We start from the raw sequence: 12,379 nt of genomic DNA on the forward strand, positions 1-12,379 counted from the left end.
AAAATGTACTAAGCCAGGCTGCAGAGCCATCGTTCATCCCGAGAGAAGTGTAATGGAATTTTAAAAACTGCATGAAAAATCACTTACTTTTCTCAGGGCTTTGGCACAAAGCTGGGAAGGCAAACTCCCCTTCCCCCACTCTGCTACTTAATAGCAATCACCCATCGAGGTCAGGCAGCCCACATATACCTAGAAATGGTGTAGAGACAAACATTTAAAATTCCAAGCCAGATTAGAGAGCAAAAATCAGAACCCACTGATATTCCGAGTACCTCTGTGTAATTAAAAATGAAAATTTCATCAGAATACCTAAACGATGACAGCTCAAAGCTATTTTCCCTTCACGCTACACTAACAAGGCTTCCTGAATCTAGACGGCGTTTTAAACTGTCCTTGTATTAAAGTTCTAAAGCAGGAGCTAGCAAGGCCTCACAGCAACAGCTCATGTTAAAAACGTCTCTTCTCGGGGAGTCATAAAAAGGACCAGAGGGAGGATGCGGACTTTTAATTATTCTGGGAGTTGGGAGGGAAGGTCTCCCAAAATCACATTTGCCAGCCCCTGCCAAAGGTGAGCTCATTGCATCAAAGCACAACTGGTTGCAAATAGAAGTGAACAGTGACAACTTCAGAAAAATGATCAACAACGCGTAACCACTCTGCGGGGGCATCCAGTCAGGCCCGCTGCTCCATCACAGGTGAGAACGGAAAGAGACAGGTGGGTTCATCTCTATCTAATCCAACAGAAAACTCAAAAATTCTGCATGATGAACAGCTTCACTTAAAACATCAGCTGTTTCTCCCAACAACCCCACAAATGGAAACACAGGCAGGGGCTCATTAATAAGACGAAACAGGTACGCTATATGCTAACGTCTGTGCACCTGTCAAGCTCTCTCATCCTGCGCCTGGAGTTGCAGGAATTCTCAGAAGCGGAATGAACTCATTTACAAGCCACGAGAGACTGAGAAATCTGTCCATGAAAAGCAGGCAGGAAGCACTGCTACAGCAAGCTGTCAGAACTAAAAAGAGAACAGAGCCCCACGAACGCCAGCGAGCGGCATTTTTTATGACCGCCATTGTTACCGCCAACACGTCCAGGGTGCGGACTCTTAGGCCAGATTTTCTCCAAGCACGTTAGTGTATTCTTCGCCCTGCTTAAGACAAGGGACAAGCTGAGTTTCACATGTCAGCTGTCCCCTGGATATCACTGCATTGTCACACACAACACTCGGCTCTGCTAAAACACCTGTATTTGTTCCAACACAAGACGACACAAAACTCAGACTTCCTGTTTGCTGCTGCATGGTTTCATTACAAACACCAGGTAGGGGCCAGCGCTGTGGCGTAGCGGGTTAACGCCCTGGCTTGTAGTGCCAGCATCCCCTACGGGCATCAGTTCGAGCCCCCGCTGCTCCACTTCCAATCCAGTTCTCTGCTACAGCCTGGGAAAGCAGTAGGAGACAGCCCAAGTGCTTAGGCCCCTGCACCTGAGTGGGAAACCTGGACATGACTCCTGGCTCCTGGCCAGCACAGCTCCAGCTGTTGCGGCCAAGTGGGGAGTAAACCAGCGGATGGAAGACCTCTCTCTCTCTCTCTCTCTCACCCTCTCTCTCTCTCTCTCCCTTAGCCTCTCCTCTCTCTGTGTAACTCTTTCAAATAAATAAATAAATCTTTAAAAAAAAAATAATCACAAAGGCCACATCCAGGCTGAACCCCACCCTGTCAATCTTGACAGATGACAGGCACAGAGAACACGTCCCCAGCCATCTACAGGGAACGTCAGTGTCTGCCAGTGTGCTGTGCGAGCCACGGCCAGGCCGTGCCTGGTGTCCCAGTGCCCCATCCAATTTCAGGCAATTCACATCCCACCACTTAGGGCAACTCACAAGCCGCCACTCTTCCAAGGCAGCAGCAGTTCATAAGCAAACACAGGGACTTTTTCAAGATAAAGTGACCCATTTGCCGCACTATTTTATGTATTTCTCAGTCATCGACTGTGTTTAAAACTGTGCTACAATTTTTATTCAGTTTCTGTTTTTCTTTTTAACACGACACTACGGTTTTCTGAGTTTGCTGTACCCAACCCCAAGCTCTGTGAGGCTTCCCACATATTTAGCATAAAGCAATGTTTTTTAGGAACACACAGATGAGGCTACTTTAATAAGTTTGTAGTCAATGGAATCAAAAGACATTATTTTGACACGAAACAGCTTTAAAATCCACACATATCAGGAGTATTCAAAGACTTCACAGAAAATGTATATTATGAAAACATTATGCAAGATTTCAAAATTTCTGCACCAAAATGAATTCATCTTTAATTCCATTTTCCACAAACTTTTAAAAATAGCCTTACAACATAGTTTAGCTGAAGTGTCTGAACAACAACTAGTTTTTACATGGATGACTGTGACACACCCAGGAGGGGCTAAACTGCAATTTTTGTATTTCATCATTTTGATAAGGAGAACAGCAACACAACGTAATGCAATGTAAGAGAAAATTTAATCCACAATGTGTACAGCTACCAAGCATGGACATTGAGAGGCCAGTTTCCATTGTGTGACGTATCCACTGGAGATGCACTCCCAAAGGGTGCCAGACGAAGGCGGTGCCACCGCACCATTCTGGACAGACCAAGGTGGTGATGGTGTGCAGGGAGACTTCCGCAGACAAGGGCATTTCGCCCCAACTGCTGGAAAGGGAAAACTGAACGGAATCACTTTTCATTCCGTAATAGCACTGTGAATTTTCTTTAAAAGACATCGCAATATATCATAAAGATAGACTGAAAGAAGTTCTCCATGGATAAGTAGTATCATCTTCAACAATGTAAAAAACATAAATACCCAACAATTGATAAACAGCTTGAAAAATCTGCAAAACAGTTCATACAAAGGGAAAGTGTGCACAGGCAGTGTTCACTGGGAAGCACACACGGGCTCACTATCATTTCTGTTTTGTCCGAAAGCATCTGTATCCAGGGAAAAACGCCAACATTTGAAAAGCTGCTAATTACAGGTGGTGGCAAGAGGCAAAACTGTGACCTCCTTTACATTGTGTACTTCGGGGGAGACCTCTTGTACAGCCCCACGTTACCTTCACTGGGAGCCCAGCCAATGGAACGAAAGCCCAAGAACTGCGATCGCCAGAAGCTTCCTTGTCAATCACAAAAATCAACAGGTCCGGTCACATGGCCGTACCTCTGCAACGTATTTTCCGTCTCAAAATTCAAAGACAAATACCGTTCCAAAGGGTATGTCTAGGGTACACAAGCCCACTTCAGAGGCCAGAGCAGAACTGACCAGTCATGGACTTAGTAAAATCGGATGAAAAACCATTCATTACACAACTGCATGCAAGCTGTCTTGATGTCTGAAAGACAAAGATAAAGCTCTTTTCAAGCAAGATCAGCATTGAACAAACACAAGGAGGAGCGGGTCTGGGCGAGGGGATGAACTTCTAACTTGGGAAGTTTTAAATCGAAACTGAGAGGCACGATGTTGGTGTAGCAGTTGAGACATGGCTTGGGGCTCCCATATCCTGCATCACAGTGCCTGGGTGTGAGTCCCAGCCCCACTTCTGATCCCAGACTCCTGCTGCTGCACACCACCCTGGGAGACAGTAGGCGATGTCTCTGCCACTCAGTTGGGAGATCTGTATTGGGTTCCAGACTCCTGGATCAGCCTGGCCCAGTCAGAGCTAATGAGGGCATTTGGGGAATAAATCAGCAGATGAGAAATCTGTCTCTCGATCTTTCGAATATATAAGAGGTAAACACATAAAGGTGTTTTTTTTTTTTTTCATTTATAAAGTTTTTTTAAAGTAAAAAAGAGAGAACTTAATCTTCATAACAACCAATAGAATTCAGCTCTATTAACATTCTCTCAACAACAAAACTTGGGAAATAACCCCATCAGCCAAAAACTCCCGTGTTATGAGAGTGCTGGATCTAATGGTACACACTGACATCACGTATGAACACAGCCAGTGTGGACAGCACACACCTGAGTTCCATTTCACTGTGACGTTTAGCCCCCCTGGCATATCTACTACACCCAGGAACTACTCAGCACAGGGCAGTAACCTTAGCACGACTTTGCCTTATCAAGACTGGGTTGAGACTGACAGGGCATTGACCGCACTTATGTGTGTGTGGTTTTGTTTCCTAAAATCACAAAGCATCTTTAACACTCAGCACACACATCTGAATAATAATCATATCCCTGCTCTATAAAGTGGAGTTAGCAGTAAATATTCTTATTTGTTTTAGCTTCTAAAAATGCTGACGTGGATGAAACAAAAAAAAAACCTTATATTTCAAATCTGGTTTTGTATATTTAAGCATTTTCATAGGTTCCCTATCAAATGAATGGCTTCATATTTTGTTTTATTTTAAAGACCACAAAAAGTAAAATGAATATTTTAATTATGCTGTTATATATAAAAGAGATAACAAATATTGAATTAAAAAAAAACCTGTCAGTTCAAGGTCAAGAACCTCCTTAGAGATTCTACTATATTTCCACATGTACAATGACAACTTTGGAAAGTAATTTATAAATCTGTGTTCCCAATGCTGCCTAAAATGTTGCATATTGCAGCTTTAATGGTTAACAACCAAATGTTACCATCACCAAGCAAAATCAGACACTATACCTAATTATGAGCATTCAAAATAAGAACTATGAATTTTAATTTCTGTAAGAAGAGGTACTGAAATAAACACCCATCTATACCTACTTCACACAGAGTCTGAACATATAAAGCACTTAAGAACTTTTCACATAGAAACTGTATTTCTTAAATTGCTTCAAGAAACAGCATATGTATAGCTCAGGGGAATACATTCTCTTACCAGGACCGGATATAAAATAAGAGCAACCGATTTCCGGAGTCTACCTGAATACAGAATAAGCAAAAAGTATTTTCTCAGGCTCTCCAGTCACTTCCTAGGCAGAATTCCAACGTAATCTAAATTGATCTTTGGCATTCCTTCATTTCCCTTTCACAATCCTCAGCCACCTCTGGTCCAAAGCCCAAAGACCTTCACGTTAGACGGCCTCCTCCTTTCTTCCAGCATCCAAATTCCCAAGGCCACGATGGGAAAATTCCTAGCAGAAGAGGCACTTACACAAATGATTTACTATTTTAACTTTTCCTGGATTCTGTGCATTTTTAAAGAACACCCCAAGCACACAGACCTCGGTTTCTAAATATCTTAGCTCACTGCAGAAATACTTGGGTCCAGGTCTGGGACAAAGGAATTCTAAGAGAAAACCTAGAACGCCTTGGTATACCAGAAGATAAGGAAGAGCAGACATGACAGCAGCACGCAAGAACCACCTTGTAGGGGCTCCCACTGGCCAAACACGGGAAGCCATTCGACCAGCAAAAATGAATGATGTTGATACATCACAACACAGGGAGTGCAAACAGAAACCACAAACCCATAGGTATTCACAAAGAAAGAGATGAGGAGGCTCTTCTGTGTAAAGGATACCAGCTAACAGACATCAGAGCAACAGCAGAAGAAAAGTCTGCACCCTCCACGGCAGTAACTGATTCACTTAAAGGTCGTTAATGGATACCAAGCCATCTGGAGAAGAGAGGTGGTTACATAACAGGATACTCCTCCAGTCTCAGAGTGAGCCCCACAGATAGCTTAGCATCTACCTGGGGGAAAAGAAATCAACCAAATGTGGCAAAATGGTAACATTTTACATGGCAAGCTAGCTGCAACCTACAAAACCCAGTAACCATGGCTACCTGTATGCCATACCCACCCTGTAAAAAGAGGTATCATAAAGGAAAATTTGGTTGAAAGGAAACAGACACAAATAGGAATGCAATTAAGAGCATTAAGTGCAGTTTTCAAAACAAAACAAATTCCAATTCTGTGTCTTTTCAGAGGTAATTAATGGCCCTTAGTTGGGAGGAAGAATATTGAGAAAGAAAACAAAACACAAGGAACAGTGACTGGGTGGACATGCGCAGCAGCAGTCAGTTCTCTTCAAGCCGCTCTGAAGAAGAGGTAGTTTTCAGTTTGAAACACTCTCACTTCTTGGTGAGACGCCCTGTGTGGACATCCCCACAAGTCGGAAAGAGTCCCTTTTCAAGATGTGCACGGACCAAACACTCTGCCCCAGGAAGGCTGATGGAGCCTGGAACTGGGGTGCACCTGAGGAACACCCAACCTAGGCACACACACACTCCAAGCCTACAGCCGTCAGCAGCCGTCTCAAACCTGCTGTGTTGGAAACACATGCTCACCAACTCCGGCCTGTTTCTGCTACCTCTTAGGCATCCATCTCCCACCTCTTTCCCCAGGGGCCCGACCTTTACGCCTCTCTTCCCCTTGCCTTCCTCAAGGCCACACGGACCACAGGGCCTCCCACGTCCAAGGTCAAGAGAACCACGTGTTCCTCTGTTCTTTCTCAGTGTGTCTTTCGGCACCCAAGTGGCACTCTCCTAGCTTTGGCACAGAGCAGGGTCCACACCCGCTGCAGGCAGGCACTTGGCTTTGCCGTCTCATTTTAAGAAGCACTGCAATTCTGAGACATCATTTCCATCATTTTATCTCTATTTTATAAAACAACAAATGCTCAGACAAGCAACAGCATTATAGTTAATATTCAGACCCTGAGTTTCTGAGTCTCCCACAAATAGCCAAGTGCTTTGTATTATTTTAAAATGCTGCCTCTGGACTGACATGTGGCGTAGTGGGTAAAGCTGCCACCTGCAGTGCCGGCATCCTATATGGGCAGCGGTTCGAGACCCAGCTGCTCCACTTCCGACCAGCCCTCTGCTATGGCCTGGGAAAGCAGAAGATGGCTCAAGTCCTTGGGCCCCTGCACCTACCTACGTGGGAGATCCAGAAGCTCCTGGCTCCTGGCTTTGGATGGGACAGCTCTGGCCATTGAGGCCAACTGGGGAGTGAACCAGCAGATGGAAGACCTCCCTCTCTTTCTCTGCCTCTCCTCCTCTCTCTCTGCCTCTCCTCCTCTCTCTGTGTAACTCTGACTTTCAAATAAATAAATAAATCTTAAAACAAAAAAAAAAAATCTAAGCCAAATGCTGACACAACACTTCAAAAAACACACTGTCTCCTTTCCTTACACCAACGTAAAGTTCTCGAAGGAAGGACCCATTTTACTCATCACTGTGGCTCTCCTAGGGCCAAGCAATGCTCAGAACTGATACTCACTGATGTCTGTTCAAGGAATCTGCTCAGAGCCCATCTTCCCTCGGACCCAACGCCCCAGCCCTGCAGAACCAACCGTATGCCACCGTGTGTCTGTGAAGTAACATGCAGCCTGAACAGGACAGGTCCACAGAAACTTCATGGAAAACATATATTATGGGAAATTATGCCAGGATTTCAACATTTCCTTTCTTTGCACCAAAAATATACATCTTTTAACACTACTGTCTCCACCAACTATTTTAAGTACCCTCCTCTGTGCCTGGTACACAGTAAGCACTTAATGAACGTTCACTGAATGAAATGATTACGCACGAGAAAGTCGTGTATCTCAACAGGGCTGCTGTGCCTTGTTTAAAAAAAAAAAAAAAAAAAAAAAAAAAAAAAAAAAAAAAGCCTGATTGGGGCAGCCCTGTGGTATAGTAGGCTCTTCCACCTACAGTGCCGGCATCCCATATGGGCGCCAGTTCAAGTCCCGGCTGCTCCACTTCTGATCCAGCTCTCTGCTATGGCCTGGGAAAGCAGTGGAGGATGGTCCAAGTGTTTGGGCCTCTGCACTCACATGGGAGACGCAGAAGAAGCTCCTGGCTCCTCGCTTTGGTTCAGCTCAGCTCCAGTGGATGAAGACCTCTCTCTCTGTCTGTAACTCAGTCTCTCAAATGAATAATCTTTTTTAAAAAATTAAACTAAAATTTAAAAATTGACCTCCCTTTTATCTTTATCACATACTGAAAAAAAAATCATTTTAGTGACAGAGAGGAAGTAGAAAAGAGAACACACAGGTCTTGGCCATTCTGGGTCCTCTCTGTGTACTTTACCTGCTGCCCCGGGTGGAATGTATTCTAGAGCTGTGCTTCCCAAAGTTAACAGGTAACGAATGGCCTTCCATACGAAGCATGAGTCAGCGTGTCTGCGGTGGACGCTGAGATTCTGCAGTACAAGCAAGCTCTCCTAAGAGATGCGCAGCTGCTGAGTCATAGACGCTTTTAAATAATAATAATAAAAAAAAAGATTTCTATTGAACAATGCCATTAAAGAGATATAACCTGTAGGTCAGAAGTACTAGACTTAAATTTATGGACTATCAAGGCCAGTTGTCCCCAGGTTTCTTCTTTCTGCTTTTCTATAATTTCCAAGCATTCTATGATGACCCTTCCTGATGTATTTCCTGATGAAAATAAAAGTAATACAAATAAATAAAAATATATGCACATGCTCAAGACACTGTGAATCCGGACACTGCCCTGCTGGACAGCTACACCTTTAAGCCACAAATACACTTAGAAGGACTACACTAGGAAGAAAACAGGTTGGTGAATTTACAGCAGTCCCCTAGCTTCTCATTTTAACATGCTCATTAACATAAAACAGTAATTACCCCGAAGAAGCAGCAGCAGCCCCCATCACAAGTACTGTTTATCTCAGGTTGCTTTCCCTTCAAAAAAGAAAAAGAATCCATTCAGCTGGGAGACAATAAAAGGCAAACCAAATTAAGAACGGGAGAGCAGCCTAGCAGACACTACACTGAGCATGTTCCAAGTGGGTCAGCAGAACTACATGAAACGGAGGTGGGAATGCTGTTCCCGACAGGCAGGAGGGGCTGTGCACCTGCCGGAGAGGAGGAAAGCCATGGTTCCCCGGGGAACCCCACTTCCAAAGCACGACAAGGAGAGACCTTGAGGAAAAGGCAATGAGAGGGCACATCCCCAGAGCGCCCGACCCCTCTTCCCTGGGGTTCCGGAGGATGCCAGGTTAGCATTCCTTGAGTTGTAGAAGGGGCAGTCCTGGCTGGTGGGCATTTCTCACACATTCTGACGCCGGCAGCAATTCTAGGTGCCTGTGACCCAGGGAGGTCGAGTCACAGAGAATCCCATGTAGGACCGGGAGGGCCCCACCTCCCTTCCCACTTCCAGCTGAGAGTTTCAGCAATTTGCACTGTGATCCCATTCAGGATCCTTTTGTTTTTGTTTTGTTTTGCTATCAAAGTTGTAAAACTCACTGTGAAATTCCAAGCAAGGTAGGAACCTGGCGTCCAGAGGGCTTATAAATACAATGGAGCCAAAAACCACGTCTGGGATGCCAGGTAGCATTGTAGGGATAAGGCTTCCTAGCTGCGATGTTCAGATGCGGCAGGCTCTCCACTCAACAGAAGACAACACGTCACTGTGTCTCCACTGACTTCCGCGAGTCTAGTGCTGCCAGGCAAGCATGCACGGAGTCACTAAAAATGGGATCCCCTGAGATTGCAGAGCTCACGTCAATCATCGTCTTGGGGCCGAGCAGGGGAGTCTGAGTTTATTTGGAGTTCTTTGCATTTATCTGATTGAAATTTGCATTGTTTTTATTCTAACTTACACTGGCTTTGGATAAGGATGGGGGTATGGAAAGCTCTATAATCTTCTCCGTGCTCCAAAGCTGAAGCATTTGAATATCTGAGTTGGGATTTTGGACTTAAAGAGACTTAAGAGGCATGGCAAACAAGTACAACGCAATGCATGATCTTTTGCTCGGATGGTGTTTTGAAAAAATTTTAAGAAACTAAAAGATCGGGTGATAAATTTTAGGAATTTGACTATGGACTGGTATTAAATAATATTGGGGCTTATCACCAATTTCACTCGGTATGTGGTGATGTGTATGTACGGCAGCACCCTTGTTTCTTGAGATGCATGGCATCTTACGATTCTTACAACGTATTTAAAGATGATCCATCAAAAAATAAATATATGTAGATTTATACAGATAAAGCAAATGGAGAAGAATGTTAATAATTATTCAAATTAGATGGGGGTTTATGGGTGTTCATTGTATTATTTTTTCCAATTGGTTACATATTTGAAAATTTTGAAAAAAGGCTTACATATTATGCCCCCCAAAAGCCTTTATGACCTTGTTGTGGTCTCCATGGCCTGTAGTCCTGCCAGCTAGATCACTGTCTGTATGACAAGGCAACTGCCTTTCCCCCTGAAGACATTCTCACACCCTCTCTCCTCGGCACCTTAGTGTGCGATCTTCTCTCAACCGGCAGCTTCTCTCTGCTCACTGTCCCTCTGGTAAGGGCTGACCCATTCTTTTGGGTCTAACTCAAAGGTCACCTCCTCTAGGACGTCTTCCCATCCGCACCTGACTTCATGCCATAGGAATGGAGCCCCCTAGGGGCCGGACTTTAAATAAGGACCTCCCTCTGAATGTGTGGCATTTGTGTTTGAAACTCCCACTCATTTACATGCCTCCTCTCACACTGCACTAGCACGTCTCCAGCTCCATCTACTACATCTGAACCTACATGTCCAGGGAAGAATTTCTGCCCCACCTACTCCTTTAAGCCAAGTAAAGTCAGTCTCAGAAAGGCTCGAGGAAGTTCAACTTAGAACAAAAACATTGTCTTATTAACTTATTTATTGTTTGCTTCAAAATCTTAGATCCAGGGCAGCACTGTGGCACAGCAGGTTGACTGCCATCTGCAGCACTGGCATCCCATATGGGCACCAGTTCGAGTTCCAATCCAGCTCCCTGTTAGTGTGCCTGGGAAGGCAGCAGAGGATGGTCTAGGTCCTTGGGCCCCTGCACCCACGTGGGAGACCTGGAGGAGGCTCCTGGCTCCTGTCTTCAGCATAGCCCAGCCCTGCCCATTGCAGCCATCTGGGGAGTGAACCAGTGGATGGAAGACCTCTCTCTCTCTAACTCTGCCTTTCAAATAAATAAATAAATAAATCTTAAAAAAAAAAAAAAAACTAAATCACAGACCCAGTTCCAAGGCTCTGTAGGCAATCTCCAACTCACAACTTGAGCCACCTGCACATTGACATGCTCCACCTTGAAGATGCAAACTCAGTCATTCAGATCCCCTGTCCAGGGACTGCCCCCCACTGTAATCAACGACTCTACACGGTGAGACTGGACAGACTTCCACATATGAAACCCTGCCTTCCTCCGTGGAGCTGGCTTCATGAATGACCATGAGTAACGGTTACTGCTTTTAGATAAAACTCACAGAGAACCACAGATGAGACAGCACACTGGGCATCACAAATACACAAATATTTAAGATGCCATTTGGTAATATTAATGACAACAGGCACGAGTATTAGAGCACTGTACTGTTTGTGGTGTTTGGTGTAATAAAGCCTCATAAATTTCATCCCCACTTTACAGATGAGGAAAGTTGAGGCCTATGAGTTGGAACCAGACACAGACCTCATTCAAATCCATGAATGCTCACTTTGTTCCTCAAGGCCCAGCTAGCTCCAAGCCAACTGGGTTGTTCCTCTCTCCAGCCAGAAAGGCAAATCCCCTGACCCCTTGTAACTTCCCAGAGTGCTCTGTGCTCTTGGTTCTCGCCCTTTCTCTGCAGGTCATGTATCTGTTCAGGCATCCATTCCCCTCAGCAGACCCAACTCCAGACTAGGACACAGACTTTGCTATGTTCACAGCACCTTGCACATGGTGCAAGTTCCCCAGTCCCGATGGCCCACGAGCACACAGGTGCTCCTGTACCACAGCGCCCACCCATGAGCAAAAGCCATGAAAGAAAAACACATTCCAGGCAGGTTCTTCAATTTACAAGGAGGTCAAGGGGAATTTTTTCGTTGACCTTAAGTAAAATAAAAAGCGTTTACCAGGTACAGCATGCTGATAGCCACAAACAGAGAAGGAAAGAGCGGGCTTTTCTCCAGAGGTCCTCCAATGTGGTGCCAAGACTTGTGGAGCAGTGTGCCAGAATTCATGGTCTTCAGCCAGATTCCAGAAAAGACAGTGGGGAAGCGGGTGAGGAGACCGAGTTTTCCTATCTGTTCAGCTTGGGTTCCTCTCACAGGCACCGCCCCCTATAACATGAGACCCAAAACCTGCCTCAGCATTCTCCTCTTTCCCTCTTTCCATACACCTGTTGGTCAAGTTGACCTTTTTTTCCCCCCTTTGGACAGGCAGAGTTAGTGAGAGTGAGAGTGAGAGAGTGAGAGAGTGAGAGAGTGAGAGTGAGTGAGAGAGAGAGAGAGAGAGAGAGAGAGTGAGAGAGAGAGAGAGAGAGAGATCTTCCTTCCATTAGTTCACCCCCAAATGGCCACTATGACTAGCGCTGCGCCAATCCGAAGCCAGGCGCCAGGTGCTTCCTCCTGGTCTCCCATGCTGGTGCAGGGCCCAAGCATGTGGGCCATCCTCCACTGCACTCCCGGG

The 12,379-nt window shown here is 45.2% G+C and overlaps 1 protein-coding gene across 22 annotated transcripts in view; it reads right to left on the reverse strand.

Moving 5' to 3' along the window:
- The window catches only part of APBB2 (amyloid beta precursor protein binding family B member 2), a 397,255-nt gene that overhangs the window by 222,036 nt on the left and 162,840 nt on the right, over positions 1 to 12,379 (reverse strand). For 2 of the 22 annotated variants that reach the window (XM_070068142.1, XM_070068138.1), the window contains exon 3: positions 88 to 189. The exons of the other annotated variants lie outside the window; for them this stretch is intronic. The gene's annotated coding sequence lies outside the window, so the exon portion shown is untranslated. The remainder of the gene's footprint in view (positions 1 to 87; positions 190 to 12,379) is intronic. 22 annotated transcript variants of the gene reach the window in all.

The sequence above is a fragment of the Oryctolagus cuniculus genome, chromosome 2 (assembly GCF_964237555.1).
Source record: "Oryctolagus cuniculus chromosome 2, mOryCun1.1, whole genome shotgun sequence".
NCBI classification, from domain to species: domain Eukaryota; kingdom Metazoa; phylum Chordata; class Mammalia; order Lagomorpha; family Leporidae; genus Oryctolagus; species Oryctolagus cuniculus.